Here is an 11,050-nt window from a genome sequence, read left to right on the forward strand (position 1 = left end):
GTTAGTTATTAAATCCTTTTTAATTGTTAACCTTGACTCATCTGATTCTTTGAGTGGCTGGAGGAGTAGTGAAAAGCTCTAGCTGGCCGGGGTGTTCTGGAGAGATAAACCCTACAAATCCTGAAGTAACAGGTGTGACAGTTTTAATTAAATATTCAAAGCCAGTCAAACAGCCACTTCCGTTGCCAGACATGCACTCACATATTGTTGATGCTGTTGGCTGGAAACAGAGTCTCCCAGTTAATGTTGGCAGGGAGACAAAGAGAGACATCAACACTTGTGTGATTTGTGTTTGAGCAAGAATAAATAGTTATTTTACAAATTCTACCTGTGTGTTTGCTTATTTTTTCAGGGCAGGGATGAGTCAAATATCTCTCCTCTGGGTGCAGAGTGGCACACTGTCAGTTATCCTGTTGGAGGTTATATTCACCTTTATACCATTGCTAAACATACTGAATTGTATGTACACATTTATTTTTCTTCTAGTATAGAACATCTTAGGAGGAATATGGAATATGTTTTAGACTGACAGTCCAAAACCACCAAGTTTACTCACATTCATTCCATTCTCAATCAGAGTAGTTTATAATCATATTCTGTTGATTGACTAATGGCTTAATGGGCCATTACTTTCAGCTCCAATGACAGTAAGATCAGATCTATAATAATGTCTTTGAAAGAGCACTATTGCAGCAAGCTAAAGAAATACAAAAAAAAACGAATAAAAGGTATCAAACAGTACAAATGACTGCATTCACCTATTGTCGTTAAATACTTTAATAGCATATAAAATGTGTTTTGGTGTGTATTAACTGGTCCACAGACCTATTCGGCATTTCCAAAATGTATGACACGTGTCCGAGTGGAGGATCTTCCCTTGAACAATCCTCCCTACCCCCCAGAATGGCTGGTGTGGTGAGAGCCGGGGGCCGGGGGCCGGGGGCCGGGGCGGTAGTGAGAGCGAGGCCTCAGTCCCAGCTGGTGTGCTGTAGTGGAACGGCTTGACTTGATGTGGGGCTGCAGCAGCTGTCTGCTTCCTCCGCCCCTCCTGCTCTGATCTCTGCTCTGCAGTTCACACCTGATCAACAATGACTGCACTTCACACAGGAATTTTCCATTTTCTATTTTCTGTCGCCCTCCACAGCTCACCCCCACCACATAACGCCCCCAGACCAATGGCAAGACAAGTGGTGCCCGACAACTTGGTGGCGACCGGACACCCTAACCAGCCGGTTACACAACAGCATGCCTGGTATTTAAGGGCTGCTTCCTTGGCTCAGTTACAGTGGCGGGAATGGAGAGTTCTAAATCCTGTATAGTCTAGACCAGGGGTCTCAAACTCGCGGCCCGCGGGCCAATTGCGGCCCTCGGGACGATATTTTGTGGCCCCATCCTTAATATGAAAGTGTAATGTTAGTGCGGCCCGCAAGTTTTATACTGTAACCCCACTGTCAGCTGCTGTGTGGGACATGTTATGATGTTCTGGTTTCCTACTGTGTGCTTGTCCAGTGAACGTGGCATGCATGTGACTGACATGGGGGGCGGGTCGTGTGTGTCGGCCGAGGTGCAGAGAGCAGGAGGGTGAAATTCAGTTTCCTGCCCTCTTTTGCGCAGGTGATCATGTGACTAACCGTTAGCATCGCTCGTTTAATAAAGTTTACCTTTACAACTCACACTAACAACACATGAAGCATCTGACGTCACCGACGAGCGTCTCCGTCCATTACTACGCAGCTTCGATTCACGTAACTTCACGTTTGGCTATAAAGGAATTCCACGGTCACATGACCTTAGGTCTCCCCCGCTGAGTTAAAGGAGGACTAGTGTTGTAGTCTCATTCGGACCGATCCCCCAGGGTGGGGTTCAATGACTGCTTTTGAAAGGGAGTGTTAAGTTGTGTTATTGTCGACCATGCCGTTCGGACGCTAGTCTGGCCCGCGTTCAGTTGAAGTGGGCTGCATCTGGCCCGCAGCTGATTTGAGTTTAAGACCCCTGGTCTAGACCCACCAATGTTAAGATTTGTTCAGTATTCAACACTCTAGTTTAGGTTGAGAGTATACTGTTGTCCCCAAAGGTTTCCTTAATCTAGTGTTCTATGACAAAAGAAAACAGCAGCATCCACCATTTCTTTGTATGCTTAAAATGAACTATGTTTATGTTTATGGCTGTGGTTGTACAAATAAAGACGCCGCGATCCTGACATGAAGTGTGATGGTAGATGGCGGAGGGTTGGGCTGCTAAAGCATCTCACACAAGCCTGTCAGGCACTTCGACCCTGAACTTATTGAGACATTATCCTATCCGATCTGTACGTGAAGGAATGGGACATTAATCAGACTTTACCCTGTCAGTTCCTTAGTTTGTGTCACGTGCGATTGAGACCATGCGTGAATGGGTCCACTTATTGTCCGCATAATTCCCAGCGAGCAAGTGGCATGTTGACAATGGCTGGATTCGAATTGTCAAAAAAATGATCGACTATTCCTAATCTCTATTCCTTGTCCTCTGTGGAAAACCTCATGGGGTCAAGGAAAGATGCACTGTAACAAATTGCTGTAAATTTACGGTGCATTTCTAACGGTATCTTACAGTATGTCATAATAATTGTAACATACAGTTAAATTTCCATCCCTTGCTTGTAAATTAACGGCCAATGTCGTGAATAAACAGTTAAAGCTGTCAATTTACCATATTAGCAGACTACCGTAATTCAACTGCATGTTACATATATTTTATGAAGTGGTGGAAATACACATACAAGTGCAGTGAATCATAATCCATCTACATCTGTTGTAGGTTAATACCCATGTCAGCCACTAAAACACAGGTCCTGTAAGTCATCATAATGAGATGTCTCATGAGATACGATGATGACTTTGACTAACAGGACATTACTATACATGTAGCAGTCACTTTTATCCAAAACGCCCATGGTTTGACATAATTTTATGTGGAGTAATTGGGGGTTAGGTGTCTTGCTCAGGGACACTTCAACTTGGCACAGGGACCGCCAACCTTGTGGCCGGAATGTAAAGATTCTAAATATTTGTATTATTCAAAGTGTTCATTGCCTAAAAGTCATTTGAGTGTAAATCGTGACCGACTGCTCCTGAACGTGACGTCAGAAGCGTAATCTCAGTTCATCCAGAACACCTGTGCAGTTCAACATCGGAGGAGTTTCTCATTGCCTCGTCTCTCCAAGTTGGTAAGTGTTATTTGCCTGGCATAATTAACATTCTCCTTCCTTACATCTTGTTGTCTTCCTCAACTTTGTAATTTTAATATTTTACCAATGACAGTGTTTCTAAATATTTAATTTTGGTTTGTTTTACAGAGGCACTGGATTAAGGACGCCAGCCGTTTGCTGCGGTCAATTGAAAGTGTTCCACAGCGTATTGGTGCAGTTAGTTTACCTTGTTCCTAATGATTTTATTATTCATTTTTTTATTATTGTATACATGAGGCATATTTTATGTTTTGATCTTTGTTACAAATGCCGAACATTTTTGTCTTGTCTTGTGGAACAGAATTATCTCCTTTCCTTTCGTGGAGGATGGTCCATGGTTCCTATGCTAAAGGAGCTAAGAAGGGAAGCCTTGAAGCTCCTTTCCCTAGCATTAGAGAATTCGAAAAGCTCTTGTCATGGCGGCAACTTACACTATTTGCGGGTCATTTCACTCAGTTAGGAACCTTTCTAAGCAAATTTGACTATACAAATCCAGCCAATGTTTCTACCACGTGATTGGCACGACCTCTTAAGAAACTAACACACATTAGATGCTAAGAGCAGCTAACTGGAATGCAAAAATCATCTGACACACTCAAGGAACGCAGGGAGACTCAGTCACAAAGATAAAGGCTGGATTCAAATAGTCTTGATGTGTGCAACCCCTCCCCTTGTTTAGTAGTGCTGTGAACATTATGGGGATGGATGAAAATTATCATCTATAGCAGTTAACAAAAAATGTTGGTGCATTTGAAAACTTGTTAGATCTTGCTAGAGGGTGCTCAGCCACAGAGAGGTTCATTTTGGTTCAAAGAAGGTAAGTGGAAAATGTGTTTCGGCGCATTGAAAGTTGATATTGTATTTTGTACTGTTTACAATATAATGAGGAATTATCTTGGCGATATAGTTGTTGCTTGGTGACTGAGTCAAGGCGTTGTAGATGAACAAGGCTGCACTCTTACCTGGCTGTGACCTCCACAAGGGCTGCCGTCAACCCCTGTCAATCCCTCCTGGCTTCTTTTCCTCTATTGGCTCCTTGTTCCTCTAAAAGGCCCCTTCACAGCCAATGGAGGCCTGGGCTCAGTGGCCCATCTAACTCTAGTTCTGGGGACAATTGCATAGAGCCTCTCAGAAAGCCATCAGTCACACGTTCCACAGACATAATGACATAAACAAACAGGGCCTGGTGTTAGCTCAACAAAGAGGAGGGAAAACTGCCATCACATGGAGGTAGCAGTGATGTGGGGATGAAGACAAGCAAATGTATTGTCATTGTGCTCCCTGTCTGTTTAGCCTTTACAATAAAAGCTGAATTTAGTGCTGCACAAGCCCTAAATTAAAACCTTTGAAAAACATTCTCTTTGAAATGTATTTGTAACACTGCAATCTATAAAACGGCAAGAACAAAGAGTAAGGCAATACTGGTCTTACCTGTGCAGGAGGGGGGTGGGGTAAGGCGGCAATAGAGGAGCAATGTAACAGGATACATTCGGAGACAGCACTTAAACACTTAAAAAAACAAGTGCGTCTCTTGTTTCTGCTCACCTGCGAAAACCCAGCTTCAGATCAGAGCAAGTCGCTACAGAGACCCAAGAAGTGGCTTAAACGCACCAGCATTGGCTCCCATATCATCCCTGAATTGTTTCCATTAGGCCTTAACAAGAAGGCATTAATGCTCTTGGAAGGTTGGATCACACGTGTGCTGTTTGCAGTGGTCTAGTAGCTGCTATCTATGGGTGCCTTGATAACAGCATTTGATCTTGTTTGGTTGAGTAGAAAGCAAACACGGTAGGGGTCAAAGGCGTTTCAGTAATGCCATTAGCCCATTCTGGTGGGTCACAAGTGCATGAACTAATGTGGTGATGAGTGGGGCTTCAAACAGGCCATAGCACTCTATTATGCAGCGAATAATTGCTATTTAATCAGGCTCTAATTGGGTAAAGCTGTTTTTCATGATAAACATGTCACTTAGTAGGGGGGATGATTAAGTACCAAGTATCTGCAGTATGCTTTATCGGAAATACACAAAAGCACAAAGGTTCCATTTTAGATTTTAAGTAATGACATAATTTACATTATTGTAATGACATAATTTACATTATTGACATTTGCATAAACAGTTTTATGATTTTTTCTTCCATTAAATAAACAACACGAGGAGTTTACAGACATGCCCTTGTGAGAACAGAATATTGGTCATTTTAACTAAACGCAGATTTCATAGCAATCCATTAACGAGACAGAGATGTATTCTAGTTAGAACCAAGGTGGTGCTGGTGCAATAGCTTCAACAATGCTCTTTTTTTATTTGATCCATTTTCTAATATTTCCAAGACCAAAGAAAACGGAAGACCTTCACATACACTCACAGCACAGTTATATAGAGTATAGTTATCTGTTCGCCTGTGCACTTTATTTTTTATTTTATTCTATTTTTTTATTTCATTCTATATTTCTCTCGTTTATATTCTTCGACTTTATTCTGTAGATTTAAATTGTAAATGTGTAAATTGAACATTTTGAACATTGCAGTGTCTTATTTGACTTGTTGTCCATTGTCTCATTGTTCTACTGTCCGATGTTATGCACCAACCGCCATTTCAAATGCTTTGTACATAATAAATGTTCCTGATTCCTGACCGATGAGTTGATATGAAAGTAAATAATAATTTAGCAACATTTCTGTTTTTAGTGGAGAGCTCCTGAATGCTTCAAATGGCCGGTTCACGCAACACAACTTCTGAGCTATCTTGTAATCAGGAGTGTTGAAGTTATTTTGGTTTGCACACTACATGACTGAACAGAAATGCTCACAAACGTTAAGGCTTAATATGATTTAAACTTGTTAAGACACCAAACATATTTTTTGAAAAAGGCGGTAAAGATGTTTATTTCTGGTGTAACGTTGCCCATTTTAAAATGGGATCTATTTATTTATTGGTTTGTTTGATAAGAGACGATGCATATTAATAAAAACATGTGCTAGAGTTTTTCATCCGTCTATGGGACTTGACTCGCTTTAGAAGTAAGTCTCAAGTGGCCATGAGATGAACTGCAGATTTGTTTTTCTCCGTTCCACGTTAACAAATGATTTTGATTACACAGTATCGCCGGTTTCTGGTTGATTCAAACATCCATCACCCTGCGTGCAGCAACAACTGCAAATGCAACACATGTTGCAAATGTTTCTTCATCCAAATGTCCTTATCAAAACTTTTCTACAGTGGATGAGATCCAGGCAAGGCTCTCAGGTTCAGACAGGACCCCTCTGCAGTCTGTTGGAGCAGTCAACAGCGGAGCAAAGATAAAGCCTGAGATCTGACAGCGGATACGGTTACATGTCACTCTGATAGCTCCCAGCATTCCTGAGAAAATGTCTGCCTATACCTCACTTCAGCACTCAGTCCCCTCCACCTCCTTCTCTCTCTCAGGTTGACAGGCTGGGCAGCACACACAGGGGTCCACAGCAGGGTTTGTGTGTGTGTGTGTGTGTGTGTGTGTGTGTGTGTGTGTGTGTGTGTGTGTGTGTGTGTGTGTGTGTGTGTGTGTGTGTGTGTGTGTGTGTGTGTGTGTGTGTGTGTGTGTGTGTTTGATGGACAAGGATCACTCCCCTCCCCATAACTCCCAGTATAGATCCAGTCACACTCCAATTGAAACAGAAGCAGCTCCCTGCTCTCAGAGCTGGCCGGGTGCAGACAGCAGGTCAGCTACAGACAGTGAGAATCAAACACCGAAGAAGAAAAAGATGCATGAGGACAGACACAGAGAACAGCAACAGGGGTTGTTGGAAAAGATAGGTTTCAAAATAGATAATGGGTGCAATTCTAGCAACAAGCTACAAAAGTTTTTTAAAATATCTACGTCATTATATGATTACAGGTGTTTACCAATAACCGTGCTGCAGATGTTTTATTTCACAAAGGGACGGAGATTTCCAATTCCATCAAGATGGATAAGTGCTCATATTCAGTGACTATTGTGTTAGTAATGCATTCCAGCCATGAGGCTCCGGACATGCTCAACAAGTCACAGTGTTTATCCTGCAGAGCAGCGTGGGAGCAGGTCATGCCTGAATGGTGTCTTTGGCAGCATTTTTTGATCATTTGAATGTGTTAGCCCTGACCCCATTTTTTTTACTGATGTTCTATTCATATTTATAACCAAAACCACCACACCCGAGATTAGTTTGGTCCGGCATGACATTAATATGATAAACACAACAGTCAATAACTCTCAAACAACAAAACATCAACTAAATCCATCAAAACAGCCAATACAGATGATGATTTTACAATCTTTATGTTTTACATACTGTTATATATTTTTTTTTGACTGACTTGTGGTGTCCCTGAGCAAGACACAATTAACGTCTCCACTGAAATCCTGATGAAATATTCTCAGAATCACACATGCTTCAAAGCGAGACAGACCCATCCATTATCAAACAGTTGTAAATGTGACCCCCCCCCCCCCCCAAGCTACTTGTTTGTCAGTGCGACAGATCCTGTTGCAATGGGCGGAAGCTAAAATCCAGGTGGATCAACTGGTGCAAGTATTGTACAAAAGATAGTGATACATCGTGTGGGGGGCTGTTGGTTTAGTTTGGCTCTATTTATTTGGTCCGACTCATTTATCTCAATGAGGGTACACCTCTCAATACAGTTCAACAGCACCACCACCGGAATATACCGCAATGAAACTTTTTTTTGTTGCTCTCAACGTCCATACACGGAATACACAATCAAACAATAAAGTAGACACTATTACTTGAGGAAAAAAAGGAAGGACAAAAAATGAATCTCCATCATTACACACCTACGACGGGCAGACAGCCTTTAGGGAAGTCATGTAGTTCATGTCTTGACAGTTTCCCCCTAAAGAGTGCGTAGAGCAGTGGTGAAATCCCCATACATGCTTACACACCATTTTTAACACATTCCGGAAGCCTCTGATGAATGACATCCTGTGAGGTACTGTATCCGTCAGGCCAACCCGCCCACTGCAAATTCTGACCGCCTCAATACACAAGCGCACCTGAACCGTGAAAATGAAGTCTAGTTTGGGCATTAAAAAAAAGCCTGTGGCTTATCTTCCAGCTGGAACGATGGCTTCCCCTATCTGACACACAAGCTGCCCTGAATGGGAAACAACAAAGGCCTGTTAGAAACAATTAGTCCTTTGTCCCCGGGTTTTGATTTGACTGTCTAATTGGCGGTTCAGGGTTGAGAGAGTGTGTGAGGTGTCGGGGAGGCCAGGGAGCTGTGAGGGCCCGAGGGGAGAGACCTTGTCCCACAATAGCAGCCTTTATTTCACATTCAGCTCCCACAAAGTGAAAAGCTCAAAAGATTTAATCCCACATTCAGCCCCGACAAGAAAAGTCATTCTTATTGAAAAGGTGGGTACAACACGGTTTCAGGTGCCTCCCGTCTTTTTCCCACTCTCAAAAAGAGAACCCACCCTCAATAAAAGGAAAGAAATTCTAGTGCAATAACAGAATTTTTCTCCTAGAAAATGAACACGGAGCGATGGAACCTGATCCTCTGGATCACCTCTGAATCCTTCCCTGGCTCTACTCTTAATGGGCTTGCCTTTTCACAGAGGCCAAATTGACCAGGATACCATTCCTGGCTGCAGTATGTGTGAGTGATGAGTGGCTGACACAAATAACAGTAGGCCATGCATGTAAAAGGATGGCACTGTGCTACAGGATTACAGGAGTCCCAGCCCCGGGGGTTTGAGCCTCATACTTTCACCTCTTAACACGGCTGAGATCCTGGCCCCCCTTTTCTGTTGCCAAAAGTCCATCCTCACAACCCAAATCTCCCTACTCTTAGAATATCCCCTGCTTTCTGCTCCTCTAATCACCTCCACAGGTGCTCCTGTGGTGCAGGTATAAGAAGACTTAATATGTTTCTTGTAAACAAAGGTGAAGCCATCCATGCAAGCTGTAACTGCAACCACTTGTGGATTAGAACATTAGAATCCATGGACGCATGATCTCAATGTAAAAGGACGGCCGCCACATTTCATGCTTATTTTGGATTTCAGAACATTCCTCCGATGGGGCAAGAAAGAGAGAGCACTGCGATTAGTGTGGTCTTAAACAACAACTGTTGAAAACATCCATCATAATATCGTCCATCTTCATAGTAGCAGACCAAATGTCCCTGTGAGTCATATTATGAGGAATTATAAACCACATTTGGGGTGCTTACTTTTCTAACATTGAACAAGTTCTTTAAACCAAAAAATGCCCAAGCACCAACTTTTCAAGGCAAAAATAGCATATCCCTAAATGCTTTCATTCAAAGGATTTTGTCCAAAGGTTGTATAAGAAGTCGATAATGTCTTCTACAAAAAAACTGCTGACATTATTATCTGGCCTAAATATTTCAATGAACTGTTGTGAAATGAAAGGGTTAATGTTGTACGAAGAATCAGGGAACACAGAAGGTCAAAAGCTGTGTAGCTCCGCCCTAAAACATACCCAGCTTTATGGGAAATTCTTGGGGCCATAAATGGACCAGAATTTACTAAATGAGCACAAAGCTTTATTGAAGACTTGAAACTAGAGATTGAGACCATAAACTCATGTTTACACCGTTTACTGATGGAATAAATCAAAAGACCTCTATATAAACAACCCTGGTGGACATTAGAGAGAATGCAGCTTTAAGGCCCTTCAACTCTCGCGCTGTGCTGTCTCTGTTGAACGTCAGTTAGTTTGTGATGGAATAAATCATTTTAAGAAAGTATGCTCTTGGAAAGGTCCTGCTCCAAAAGTAAGCAATCCTGCATTTCCCACAAAGCATCTCAACAGCATCTATAGTTGACTCTTCCTCCCTAATACACATTCATGTCCCGCTAGCGGGAAATCTTCCTCTACTTGTCTGCACCTTGTCTGCACGCTTCTCTGCGACTGCACATGGATGAAATATCACAAAGGTTCACTTATAAAAACATTGGTCCATAGCTCAACTTGCGGTCAAAGAATCCACAGATTGCCATTAACTGAAGAATCTCTCACTACATAAAAGCATAAAGCAACATTTACATCACTCAAGCCTATTAATTAGGTGCTCAGTACATCCTTAAACAATTAGTTATAAACTGGCAATAATGAATCACCAATCTCATTGACTGAATAAGTGAGCTCCTCTCCTGTGATTTACAGCTGTCAACTTCTACGTGCCTTAAGATCAACTCAAGCTTAAAAGTCTGATGAAGCCTCTGTGGATGTAGTATGTACAGAGCTTGTATAGGCTTGTTGTGTGAAAAATAATCCCGTTGTTCCATTTGAAGTGGTGTCATATGGAATTGGTCATGCTCCTTGTCCCATCGTGTTCCCACATCTCAGTAATTACTAGAGAGCCCAGTGTTATCATCACTGTTAGAAATAATTGCTAAAATATGACCTGTGTAAAGGCATTATCCTTTAATTATAATCCAAGAACAAGCTCAGGACCTGCCATTTCACTGTTAATTGATATAATTAACCCGTCGCTCTCTTAAAATCATCTCATCTAGGCTTAAACTCTGTTTCCTTGCAGCCCATATGTAGCCCAAGATGTGCCGCGTTTACATTCACAGAGCAAACCTTACATCACCTTAATGGACAGAGATGGTCACTTCAAAGAAGTGACTGAGTCACCAGAGCAGCAGAAGCGTGGGACGGACAAATGTACCAGCTGTAAAACTTAACAAGGTGTGAATGGCCTCTGTGTGCCCTGCTCCAGCTTGCAGGGCCAGTCTGGAGAAGTTCTCAGGGTGTGTGGTACACTGCAAAAATGTTGATTCTGACTACATGTAGACTTTTCAGTTACA

General features: G+C 42.3%; 1 long non-coding RNA gene across 1 annotated transcript; it reads right to left on the reverse strand.

Annotated features, from left to right (window-relative positions):
- Window positions 1-319: 319 nt before the first annotated feature.
- On the reverse strand, window positions 320-5,097 carry LOC144386365 (uncharacterized). The gene is made up of 3 exons (XR_013452067.1): window positions 4,772-5,097; window positions 4,189-4,330; window positions 320-410 (listed from the first exon to the last, which is right to left on the reverse strand). It is a non-coding gene; the product is annotated as an uncharacterized LOC144386365 (long non-coding RNA).
- Window positions 5,098-11,050: the final 5,953 nt, after the last annotated feature.

This window comes from Gasterosteus aculeatus, chromosome 13 (assembly GCF_964276395.1).
Source record: "Gasterosteus aculeatus chromosome 13, fGasAcu3.hap1.1, whole genome shotgun sequence".
NCBI classification, from domain to species: domain Eukaryota; kingdom Metazoa; phylum Chordata; class Actinopteri; order Perciformes; family Gasterosteidae; genus Gasterosteus; species Gasterosteus aculeatus.